At 36.7% G+C, this 13,512-nt stretch overlaps 1 pseudogene; it reads right to left on the bottom strand.

Moving 5' to 3' along the window:
• Window positions 1-11,619: 11,619 nt before the first annotated feature.
• LOC112540322 (protein-S-isoprenylcysteine O-methyltransferase pseudogene) lies at window positions 11,620-13,246 on the bottom strand (annotated as a pseudogene).
• Window positions 13,247-13,512: the final 266 nt, after the last annotated feature.

The following is a 13,512-nucleotide window of genomic DNA, read 5'->3' as shown; positions in this document are numbered from 1 at the left end:
CAGCACCTAGAGTCTGTATGATTGAGGCAGTCTATAAATATAATAAAATAATAAATACATTTTTCCAGAAGTTTGCCTCACTCAGCCAACAGGCTAAACAAATATTTTCAGTAGGGCACCTTTTGCACCGTCTAATACTTTCTTTGCACTTTTCTACTTAATTCTCATTCTGGACTCTCATTCAGATTGTCTCTGGATCTAGTCATCTCCATGAATCGGTCTATTTTTTAAAATAATTTTATTAAGATTTTAAAAAGAATAAAAGATAATAAAAAGAAAAAAGAAAAGAAAAAAGAATACAAAAAAATCCTCCCCTTTTAAGAAAGCAACTTCCCAGCCTCATCACAAGTAATAAACAATTTCATAATTTTACTCCTCTTAATTAATATAAAACTCTTCATCCCATAACCCATCTCTTAGTAATAAACAAATCAAATAAATAACATCTCTTTATCCATCAGCAAAAAGTCCAAACAGAGCTCTAAAATATTAAAATTAACAAATATAAAACTCAACTTTCCACGCCTTGACTCTTAACTGTAAGCAAAACCCCATTTAAATGACACAAAAAAGTATAAGCAAACCAAGCCTAAAGTTTAACATAACAAAAAGAGATAATTTCTTCTTTTAAAAAAAAACTCCAATACACAACCCATTCCAAATGCCAACCATTCCAAAGATAAGCACCCCAAATAACAACCTATCCCATTCAAATAAACATCCCACATCCCAATTCTAAACTATTCACAAATATAAAGTAATCCAAGCATCCTAATACAAAAAAAGACTAAAATTTAACCTAACAAAAAAAGCTATTAAAATTCTAAACTATTCACAAATATAAAGTAATCCAAGCATCCTAATACAAAAAAAGACTAAAATTTAACCTAACAAAAAAAGCTATTTTTTCCTTTAAAAAAAATTAACACAGTTAGGTACTAAGCATTTAGATACTAAACAATTAGGATACAGAAAATAATTATAAAGTAGAGAATTTAAACAGCAAATAAGCAAAACTAGTATACCACATTTTTCCAGTCAAAATATCATTAAATCCAAAAAGAACCACCTGGAATAACAACATGCCCCATTTTAACCTTGGTCAAATAAGCCAATTTTATATTCCTTTCTTTAATACTAAACAATCTTTCTTTGTAATCCATTCCAACGGTTGTTGATTCTTACTATGAATTTCCTCCATTCTTTAAGCAGTCTCTTTTGTAAATCCAATGAAAGAGGATTATTCCCATTACTCTCTGGGATTGTCTGTTTTATTTCCTTCTTCATTTTTAAAACCTCACAGTTTTTTTTCTTTGCATCTGATCAAAGGTTCTTATCCAAAGTTTCATTTGTGTTATTCTCAAATGGAATTTGTTGTATATCTTGTTCTATAACATCTTGTTCTGAAGGTAGATTGTTCCCAAAAAACACAACATGGCTGCCATAATTGATTCAAATTCTCGATGCAGTCCTCGGTGGAGTTCCTTGAAGATACCTCTAAACGCCATGATAATTTATTTCCCACAAACATGCATTTATTCTTTAAAAATAATTTTAAAGTCTTAATATTCAAAGTTCAACTGTTTTCTGAGCCCTTAATCTTTTAAAAATTTTCTGTAGCCAAAATCTTGTCTTGCTTTTTGCTGCTTATTTTAAATTCTTAAAAATTATAAAAAATAAATCTTCATCTTCTTGGTTTGAAGGTACTCATTCACCAGGTGTTTTCAGTCTTGTCCCTTGGAAAGTGTCTAACTTAATTAACACTGTTAGTAAGCAATTTCCAAAGGTAGTTAGCAAGGGAAGTGCACAAACTGAATGTCCTTTGAAAGGCTCTGTTTGGGCTAAAGCAAATATGGCAAATTCCCCTATCTCCAGGTTTCACCACCACCACCACCACCACCAGAGATCGCTGTCTTGCAGTCTCTTTGTGAGGAAAAGGAACAACCTTGGGCAAGAAGAAACAGCTTGGGCAATCTCGCATCTCTCCCTTTTATCCAGAGAGGATCAAAAGAACCAATCTGCTAACCGGCTCCTTAAAAAAGTCCGCAAACATTGGGTCTGCTTTTTCCCAGAGCCGTCTTAAGTCGGCCATCTTCCTTGGAAGTCCCCATGACACAGATGTTTTTGGAGGGTTTAGATTATGTTTTTCTTGTTATGCATCAGTTTATTTGACACTAGACAAAAGCTTAAGCTTTGTTGTTATTGTTTTGTAACACTGAGACTTTGAGATTACCTGGTTTTCTAATGGTTTTATTCTCTCATCATAATTCCCACCCCCGGGGCATAAGAAGTTATTATTATCTGCTGTCACCTAACTATGCTAGGGAAAGAATACAGTCAACCTTAGTCTTAATCCTTCCAGCCTAAAAAAAAAAAAAAAAAGGCTTGATTTTCTTTCATTATGTAAGTGTCTGGGTCAGCAGATTTTCCCTGCTTATATAAGCAGTGTGCACAGTCTCTGAGTTCAGGTAAATTGTTATTATTACCACCACCACCGCTATTATGCACACACACACAGAGGCTTCCCACTGCAGTGCAATTTACATCCAGGGTTAAAGCAAGCTTACAAAAATGCCACCATTTCTATTCTCCCAACATTGCTGCTAGCTGAGGGGGGTTTTTTTTTGACAAAAACAGGAGAAACGGCACCTTCACAGCACAGTGACTATCCATCCGCACACCCACCAATATAACAGCACGTGTGTAGTGCACACATGCAAATGGCTAGAGAAATACACAGATCTTCTGAAAATGTGGAGAAAACAAGAGGTGTTAGCAACCGTTAATTTCTTTTTCATGGAGTAGGGATGAGTAGCTGTGGCAGCTCGGAGGGGGGATACTTTGAGTCACTTAAAAAAAAAAATCCTATTGGTCAGCTGGCAGGAGAATTGATTGTGTCATGGTGTTTCTTGACTGAACATAAAAATGAAGAAAATAGAAGATGACAAGTCCAGCGTGGTTTGTAGGGGACTGGTGGGAATGGAGTGAAAATTGTGTTGAGCGAAAGTTAATTAAGCAGGGTCCAATAGGGTATGGAGACTAATCTCTTTTCAGAACTTCCATGGCTTTCAGTGGGGATATAATCCCAGATACTTCTAAAAACAAAAATCCAACACAAAATAAAACTAGATGCTATGTAGAGCATACAAGTACAGCCAGTCTCTGTGTAACATGCCCAAATTCTAATCTGGGTGGAAAACATTTAGGATTATTACTTAATAGGAATGACCTTGTTCAAGGCCTCACTGAGTTTGGCACAGGAGCTCTCACTGCTCAGTCAGGCACCAAGATGGAGTAGAAGGAAGGTTAGGAATGAGGAAAGGATGAAGGAACCTTTTTTTCCTCCCATTCCTTATGGCAGGGTTCCTCAACCTCAGCAACTTTAAGATGGGTGGACTTCAACTCCCAGAATTCCCCAGCCAGTGGGGAATTCCCCAGCCGGAATTCCCCAGCCAATTCCCCAGGAATTCTGGGAGTTGAAGTCCACCCATCTTAAAGTTGCTGAGGTTGAGGAACTCTGCCTTATAGTTTTCCTCTGCTGTACTATATAAAGAATGCTTAGTTCCTTACTGAAAATGTGGCCTGCAGCATCACAAGTGAAGCTACTCTGAACAAAATAGCTCTTTTGATCATAGATGATTCTAGTGGATTTGGAAGGATATGGTCATTTTGTCACACAGTTGTGTGGCCAAGTGCAGTTTAAGATGTAGGGACAATGTGTTGAATAAGAAAGCAGGAACCAAGTACCACCTTCACCTACATCTTTCATTCATCAGGTCTATTGTGATCCACAAATAACCCAAATCTATTAATCTCTTGGTGTTTTCTTTAAGAGGAAGTAAATAAATCAGAATTGGCAATGAATTCCCACAAATAAAGAAGGAGAAGTCAGCAGGGAAGCACAAAGGGGCAAAGTATAGAAACAATATATGAGTTTAATTACAACATTCAGAAGTTAATTAAGAAGTAGAGAAGTAATATTTGAAGACAGATTAGCCCATTTGAAATCAGTTGTCAAAATTATTAAAGGTCAATAAGGTACTAAAAGCCAATAGTGCCACCTACTGGCAGGGTTGAACAACAGCAAATAAGGCACAATTACACCCAATAAAACAATTGTTCCAGCCTAGGACCCCACCCCAGATGTTTTAGCTTTATGATTCCCAGCACTCTTAACCACTTGTCATGCTGCTGCAGATCACTGGAAATTGCAGTCCAAGACCTGAATTCACATTTTGGAAATGGCTGTAAGGTCAGGTCAAGTCAGGCAGCGCATAACTACATTCAGTAAAATAATGGCAAGGGTCAGCAGGACTCCAGAGTAGACAGAACAAAAGCTGTCATTGTCTTGCACAAAACATAGTGCAAATACTGACTGGAATGTTCTTATCCATTAAAGGAGAGATTTATCAAGGTGTTAGATGATTAATGGGAATTATTAACATTTTTAACTGAGTAAATAAAGTTCAGAAATGGTCTTTGATTTGACAAAAGTATAGTGAATTGCTACCCATTCATTATAGCTCAGTCCAACTATTTCAGTGATCCTCCATTCATTGTCATGGTGGAAGGGGGGGGGGTGACTCTTCCCTGCTAAAAATTGGCAGAAAGAATTGAACTTCCCACTAACAATAGTCCCTGCAGGAACTTCTCTCCCACTGCATTTAAGGCAAACTTTTGCCAAAGACAACAGATAGAACAGCCAGCCTTAAAACTGACAGTGAAGATATCAAAGTGTTGGATAGCTTCTGCCTTTTAGGATCAACCATCAACAGTAAAGGAACAAGCAGTCAAGAAATACACTACAGATTAGCACTTGGTAGAGCAGCCATGAAGGCCTTGGAAAAGATACTCAAATGCATCTATACCTACAAAGTTCAGAATTGTGCAAGCAATGGTATTCCCTGTGACACTTTATGGAAGCAAAAGTTGGGCTCTGAAAAAGTAAAATGGGAAGAATATTGATGCTTTTGAACTTTGGTGTTGGAGAAGACTCCTGAGAATGCTATGGACACCAAGAAAACAAATCAATGGATCATCAAACAAATCAACCCAGAGTTCTCACTCGAGGCACAAATGACCAGGCTCAAATTATCTTACTTTGGACACATTATGCGAAGACTCAGCTCTCTGGAAAAGGCTCTAATGCTGGGAAAGGTGGAAGGAAAGAGAAGAAGAGGATGACCAGAAACAAAGTAGATGTGATGAGTGCACCATTGGGAGACCTGAAAGAACAGGTTAGGGATAGATTGTCATGGAGAAAAATCTATCTAAGTGGTTGCTAGGAGTCAAAAACAACCTGATGGCACATAATCAGTCAATCAATCTTGCCAAAGAGAGGCGTTGATCCTTCAAGGTAGACCAAGTCAAAAAACTAGTATCACAAGCAATACTAAATTGCTCTATTTTATTGAGATAGACCAAAATAACAGAATTTTGAAAGACTTTCTCTTTCCCTCCCACTTTCCTAAGAGAGTCAAGGTGGGCCAGTCTGCAAAGACAACACACCACACCACAACCTGCTAGCATCCTTTGCCAGCATTGGGTTTGTTTTTATTTCCATTTGACTTAAAAACAAAAAAAATGACATTGTAACCTGAGTAGAATCAGAGTCATTATTCAGGGAGTTGGGGAGATTTTGATGTCCTTATTTCATCCCTGCATGTCCACAGAGGATGAAAAAAAGAGATGTAAGCAGTAAAGAGAGCCCTTGTTTTCTAACCACTCTGTCCTCCCATCTCTATATTTGGAAGACTAAAGAGGAAGTTAACACACACACACACACACACGTTCAGACAACAGACAAATTATGCCCAAATAATTAAATTTAATTTTTAACAAGAATATAAATTGTAGTTAGGTATTTATAAAACATAATACTAGACTATGTCATGGCTCCACCTTCAAGGTAGACAGAAGATAGATCTCTGGAAAATTTACAGTAGATCACCAAGAGTTTCTTACTTTAAATTATTTAAAAATAGTAGAAACAAAAGGGTTTCTTTTCCCCTTTCACAACAAGGCTGCTAAAAAGGAAGGAAGTTTGAGGGAGGTTAATCAAGAGTGAATTGACTCAGTAAACAGACTAAAGACCCAGCAAGAATTGCTTAATGAAGGTAAGAATTTGCTATGGCTGATGTACTTACAAATTGCTGGAAGAATAAAAAGTAATCTCAAGAAATAGTGGACTTTGAGAAGGATAAAAGAATTTGAAACACTTATACAAAGCCAAGATCACCTCTTAGGATGTATTTCTAAACTATATGATACGGAGATGGAACAAATTAAAAATTGAATGATAAAGTCGATGCAAAAGTTCAAAGAAATAATCACAGTACAACAATGGGAAGAGCTATGGGGAAAAAATCAGTAAAATTTGGTGCACATTATAATTTAAGGGAAAATTGGTGTAGTATGTTTTACAGATGGTATATAACTCCATGAATAATTATCAAGATAGACAAATCATTTAACAATAAATGTTAGAAATGCCATAACAAAGAAAGAACATTTTATCATATGTGGAGTTAAGCAAAAAACCTCAAAAGTATTGGAAAGAAATATATCAAATATTCAGAAAATCCTAAAAATAAATTTTGAATTGAAACCACAAATATCCTTATTAATTCCAGAAAAAGTAAATGAAAAATATCACTCTTAAGATATATGCTGGCAGCTGCAAGAACAATTTGGCACAACATTGGAAAAGTGGAACTTTGCCAACAATATCAGATTGGGAGACTAAAACTGGAGAATATGCAGCAGCGGATATGGTAACTGCAGCAAGGCTATTATATACACAAAGATGGAAGAATACAGAAACAATAAGAGTACCCATAATGGAGAATTGGATCATGAAGATGGCTGAGTTTGCAGAAATGGCTAAACTGACTTGTTTGATTAAGGAGGGAACTACAATTGCTTTTATAAAAGACTGGAAACCCTTCATGGACTTTTTGTTGAAAATGGATAAAAATGAACTGGTGATTTCAGGATTGATTAAGAAGGTCTGCTTATGGGAAGAAAGGAACAGTGATATGTAATTTGGGAGGGTGGACATGGCAATTATGATGTTTGTAAGTGCTGCAAAGATCAGAAGTCGCTTCTTTAGATATCTTTCTTTTCTTTTTCTCTTCTGTTATCTTTCACTTTTTATTTTACTTTCTTTTCCTACTTTTTCTTTTAAGTTTCTGTAGTTTTTTTAATCTTATGTAAAACCTTCTTATAATAAAAATTACTTTAAAAAAAAGAGAATATGCAACAATGCCAAATTTGACAGTTTATATCCATAATAAAAGCCTAACCAAATTAAAGCAAGAATGGCTTCCATATATACTACACGTTACACAAGAGCAAATTTAGACATTTGGAATATGCATTTAGGAAGAAACTTATGCACTTAATAAAAAATAATTGATGGAAGGAATCAAAAAGATACCAGTAATGATCTTTAATTTTTAATGCAAAACATTTTAACTACATTGAGGTCAGCGGCTGGGGAAAGAAAGGGAAGGGAAGAGGAGAATTTGTTAATAGAAAGTTTTTCCATAATGGTTTTATTTATGTTGTCTTCATGCCTAGTAGTTGTTGTTTTTTTGTGTTGAATAACTACTATCCAATGTAGACCTTTTTTTCCTTTGCATTTCATTATTCTAACAATAAAAATATGTATTTGAAAAAAGAATGAATTTTTACGTATTTGAATTACAACGTTCAAGTCTGGTACTATAAAGAAATTCCTGGCCGAATGTGATCGCTAATACCCTTTTGCTCTTGAATTTTAAGTCTGTGTTCACTCTTTCCCAAAACCACAGTTTTGCACTATGCTGAGGGCCATAATTTGCCCTTCTTATAGACCCAATGAAGGAGCTCCATCTCAGTGTACTAGCAAAAAAATGAATAAATTAAAAAGATCCTACAATATTGCTACCCATTGATATTCATCCTGACTCTTAAACAAAAATGGCTCCCATATATTCTATATATATCACACAGCGTCAAATATAAACATTTAGAATATGATTTATAAAGTTTATGTTAATAAATACTGAAAATTGGTTGGAGCACAAAGAAGGGGACATCAGAAGTTAAATACTTATCTATATTATTTTTAGTAGTTCTTTCTTTTTCTTATTTTTACAAATAATTTACAAATAATAATTTAGTAATTACAAATAACAACACGGGGGATTTGACACCAAGCTCAAAGATTTATACTCTTTCTCTCTCTATATATATATACAGTATATATGTATCTCATAAAAACAACTGTATGTACTTTGTCTGGTTAATTAATATTATATTGAACATTAATTGTATAACTCCAGAAATTTCCTTTGGCTACTTATTGATCTTATCTCTTCTAGAATTATCTCTTCATTTTAAATAATTAGAAGAGAATATCTGTAACTCAGAGTTGAACTATTGAGTTTTTAGTGCTGCGGTTGGTTGTATGCTTGCAAACATGTCATTACCCAACTAGATAACATTATCAGTAACATTTCATTACTCAGCTAGGTAACATCATCAGATAAATAAATGATTAAAAAAAGAGAGAGCAAGAAAAGTGTTCATTTCAAAGAGTGCCTGTGAGTTAACCTCCAAGCCTTAGTGAGGCCTCCCCATTGGAATGCCCTTCAATAGGAATCTTGCCAACCTCCAGATTGTTACGATTTTGGCACCAGGCAAATACATTCCTCTTTTCCTTAGCATTCTAGGATTTTGAGCCCATATTTTATAAGATAATTCTAATTCCCTGCATGAAATGGCAGTATTGATATATTTTAGATTCTATTCCGTATGCAGTCTCTTTGAAGGTGTTGTGTTTTTCTGTTGGATTTCATGGGATGTTTATTCCTTTTTGTAATCCACCAGAGAATGTTTATTGATCAGCAGTTGTAAATAAAAAAGGTCAGTTCCCCACCCCCGCCCCAAAAATAGATATTTATCCTGACTCAGATGGAACTGGCATCCCTGTGCCTACTAAGAAGCCAAAGATAACAACGATTTCAGTTGAATGAATGTTTTAAGCATAGACCAAAGAAAATTACTTTCCTTGAATGATAAATGGAATATTTTTTTACTTCACCAGCTGCAAAGAAAAGGCTAACTCAAAGACTGGCCATCTTTTTTTTTCACTGATTCTATTTCTGTGTTTTCAGCAGCAAACAGACACATATATTTATCAGGTACAGTAGAACTGTTGTGATATTATGAATGATATGCAGGTGCTTCATAAGACACTTTTAGCATATGAACTAAATATGACTGATTACTGCTAAACTTACAATTCCAAAATATGTATTTGCAAATTCCATTTTTACCTTAACTGCTCCTTTAATATTATACTCTGATATTTTACTACCTTCCTTTTTCTACAACAGCCATTGTTACACAGTTCTAGCAACAAGTTTTATCTCTTAGCATCTTGATACCCTTATACTTAGCAAAAGTATACTGTATTTACATTTACATGTCAATGAAATCCAATACAATAATGTTATATTCAGCTTGCTCTTAGCCAGCAGGGTTTTAATTCCAAACCAACCACATAAACTATCTTGTGATATTTATTTTGGCTGGATGAAAAGGCAACACTTTGTGTAATTGCTTCAAGTTCAAGCAATTAAAGTTGGATCATTCAGGCAATTCACTTTAAGCTGCCCTCCCCCCAATTCCAGAAAGCCAATTGTTTGCATAAAAATCTTGAGAATGGCATTTCACATGGCTCACTGTGCTAAACTCAACACTTTTTGGAATGTCTTGCTAGTATCTTCCTGAAGCCAATGTCCCCTTAAATGCTTCTCTCAGACCAAAAAATAAAGTACTGTGAATTAATTGGCATTTTATTGCTTTTTATTATAGCTATTTGCGTGGTTGAACATATATGCATGTACACTAATATTATTCCAACTTACCTTGTTTGGGCCCAAAAGCTAAGCAGAATTAAGTCTGGTAAATATTTAGATGGAAGTCTGGTAGGGATTACCAAGGCCATAGGCTAGACTGGGACATTGAAAAACAAATCAAGCAAACTATATGAGCATCTCCAGGAAGTCACTGGGATTGAGCTCAATTTGAAGGAATTTCACTTACCTTACAAAAGGTTATTCTGATTATTTTTCCTAGGATATACCATTTAAACTCTCCTGAGGTACTGTTTTCTTCCAAGACAGAGTCCGGGCCCATAAATCATATCCCCCTTGTTCAGTTTGCAGAAAACTCTCATAAAGCACTTTGAGTAATTGTCAATCTGCAGGCAAGTTGGGTTCCACTCAGTAGATATGTAACACTTGGTTGCTATTATCTGCAGGAAAAAGCAGTCATCCCTATGGTTCTCAGTTTAGCAGGAGCACCTGCTGAATATAAAACACAGCCCTAACTTGATGTCCAGAAAAAAACACTCTCCCCATTGTACAGATGGACAAACAATGGGTTAAGTGACTCCCTTAAGGTTCCACAAGGAGTCTGTGACAGATTGTCTGTCTAAGGTATTAGTAGGGCCTCTGTCACCATAGCAGCCAGCTAGACAACTAACCTCACAATTGATGTGTTTATAATCCCTCCTGGGTTGGATGAGCTCTCAGGTAATATTAAGGAAAAACAAGAGTTAAGAATCTCAAAAAATGCTTTAAAGGAGTCACTTGTCCAGGTTCTTGCCTCAGCATTTTATGTATGTAACTTAAGACTTTCTCGGCAATTCTTTTGTATTAATGTTCAATAATAGGGGCCTGGATGTTTGAAGGGGGTGAAAAGCAGACAACAGAGAAGCTTTTTATACTAACTACAGCATATGTTTCTACACCTTGACTGGGTACAAACATGTTGGTAAGCCATGATTTGTTTAATAAATCACAACCGACTGAGTTTACACATCTCAAGTTAAGCCATAAACCAAGATTTAAAGGCCAAGATTTTGTAGTTGGGCTTATACAGCATGTTAAGCCAAACAAAACAAACCATCTATTGTGTCACCCCAACCATTATAATTTCTTCCCCAGAGCCTGGATAAAGGATCCATAGCATAGTACAATGTATAGACCAAAGAGGCATGGGAGAAGTTAGCAATAAATGGAAGAGCAGCCTTTTGGGCAAAAAATTACAAGGTTGTGGCTATTTGCAGTTTAGGAACCTGAGAGCCCTAGGAACCTACACTTTCTGAAGAAAGAGCTCATAAAAAAGAATGGGGTAACTGGGATGCCCTATAAGGGGGTGCATTGTTTCTTTGCCTCTCTTCCACATTTGTTTTTCTTTATACTACCTTTTATTGGAATATTAGAATCTGTGGATTAGACTAGTGTTCCTCAACTTGACAACTTTAAGATGTGTGGACTTCAATTCCCAGAATTCCCTAGCCAGTGGGCTCATCTCCCACACTACCTACCAGACTATCTAGACAGCACAATATATAGACAATCATTACATCAGGCAAGGGAGTAAGCATGTAGTCAACTGCAACATGTACTGTACTGTCTATGCCTCTAATGATCAAATCCACCTCCTTCCACCCAGATGCATATTCTTATCCTGAACAGAGGATATCTGTTCAGCTCCCAAGGACTGAATCCTATCTGAGAGATCCTTTCTCTCTTCCTTGGAGCAATGTCCTCCTATGTTGCTTCATTCTTCATGAATGCTGAGGCAGAGCTTGAGGCCAGATTCTACTATGTCTCCAAACTCTTCTAGCTTCTCCACTTCCACTACTTTAGCTTTAAGGAAGCAAACCTGAGCCAGGAGGTCACCATCTTCATCATACATTCATAACTTCTGCTCAACAGGGAGACTGGCATGCATACGACACTTGGTGCAACAGACTAGACAACCCCCAATCCCTCTTCATAGTTATTTGTTAGGGTTTATTAAAATGCCCAACCAAGTCTTTAACTCATTTATTTATTTAATATCCTGCCTGTCTGATCGTGTAAAAACTCACAGCACCTTAGAGTCATTTGGTAAAATTATTTAGCTGCCATTTCTGGAGTACCCCATGTGATTCTTATTGAATATTACAAACATTCTCCTTTCAGAAGGAGCTGATTAAATGTCTTTGCTTTCCAAAAAACTGTGTGTGCTTTTGATATTTTAAAAATGCTCTTTCCTCTTTGAAGTTATCCCTCCTTGGGATGGCCAAATTGCTTTTCTTAGTGCCAGAGCACATACCAATGGTGTCCCAGGAGGAATGTGATAAAGACTGATAAAAGTATATATGACAGATGTTTTTGCTGTTTATTTCATAACAGGTTAGGTCACCAACAGACATGATGAACAGCCCAGTTCTCTGAGTAACCAGAAGGCTGGTTGATCTTCGTTTGTCACTTGCTGTACCTTCTACATCCACCAAACTGTTATGAAAGGGAATGGCCTTCCTCCAGAGGACCAGCTCTTGAAATTGCTTGTGAGCAGCTCCAGAGACCGTGAAGAAGTCCCATATGCAAACTGTTATCTTCTTCTTATATGCCAGGTACTCTTCCCCAAAGAAATGAATCAGGATCATCTCCTCCTCTTCTATACCCTCATGAAAATAGTGCCAGGAAACCAGGGTATAGCCAGCTAGGCCAATTAGATTACCCAGTAATACCTCAATTTCAATACTCCAGTAAAACCATCTCACATTACAAAGGGAGACAAAGCCAGCCATTTAAACCTCATGTCACTTGAGTATGAGTCTCTGATTTTTGATTCTGAACAATGTGGTTGAAATTGGAGTTGGCTCAATTTCACACACACACATACACACACCCAAACCACCATTAGCAGCCTGTTGAGCCAGCCAAACAAGTGGCTTCATTTCAGGGCAAATGATTTTTTCCACAGCAAACTCAGCTCAGGAGGAAAAGATAGCTACATTAAATTCAAAACTGTGGTTGAGCAAGAGGGAGTTCGGGGGCAAACTCTGGGGGTTGACAACTGTCACCAAATATTCTGAGTAATGAAACAGAGATAGGAAGCACATATACTAGCCAAAATGTTTCTGCAAAAACTGTCCAAGGTGAACAACAATCCACATATGTAAGCAAAACCTAAGAAACAGGTTTGTATGGCTTATCTGGTACATTCTGCCTGGTTCTCAGTCACAAGTCAACAGGAGAGTGGTGTTAATGCCAGTCACATGAATCACCAGTGCAGTGGCCCCTTGGAAACCCATCTTAGCCAGGAACAAAACAATGACCACTGAGTTGCCCAGCATGAATGTAGTCAGGCTGGTGCACATGTCAACCCAGCCTGCATTATCCTCAGCATCAGCCATGTTTTAAGATGGGAGGGGTCAAATAATTGGATCTCTTTGCCCTGCTACTGAAACAGATGCTTAACTCTCCAGTCCGTTTCACCACAATTTATAAAGCACTAACTCTTTTTCACTGGGGCTATGCCACTTTGTCCCTCATGGACCCTCCCTCACAAGATGGTTTCTTTTTATACCTCTGACTGGCTTGAGCAACTCTTGGCTATAGCCAGTGAGACGGGGAGGGCTGAATTTAAAAATAGTTCCATGTACAGAGTTTAAGGGAGAAT

This window comes from Python bivittatus, unplaced genomic scaffold, assembly GCF_059951505.1.
Source record: "Python bivittatus isolate LINGU-HERP-01145 unplaced genomic scaffold, Pbiv_v1 ctg000410_np1212, whole genome shotgun sequence".
Classification (NCBI taxonomy): domain Eukaryota; kingdom Metazoa; phylum Chordata; class Lepidosauria; order Squamata; family Pythonidae; genus Python; species Python bivittatus.
Note: the sequence above shows the minus strand (reverse complement) of the source record. Positions and strands in the feature narration are given on the sequence as shown.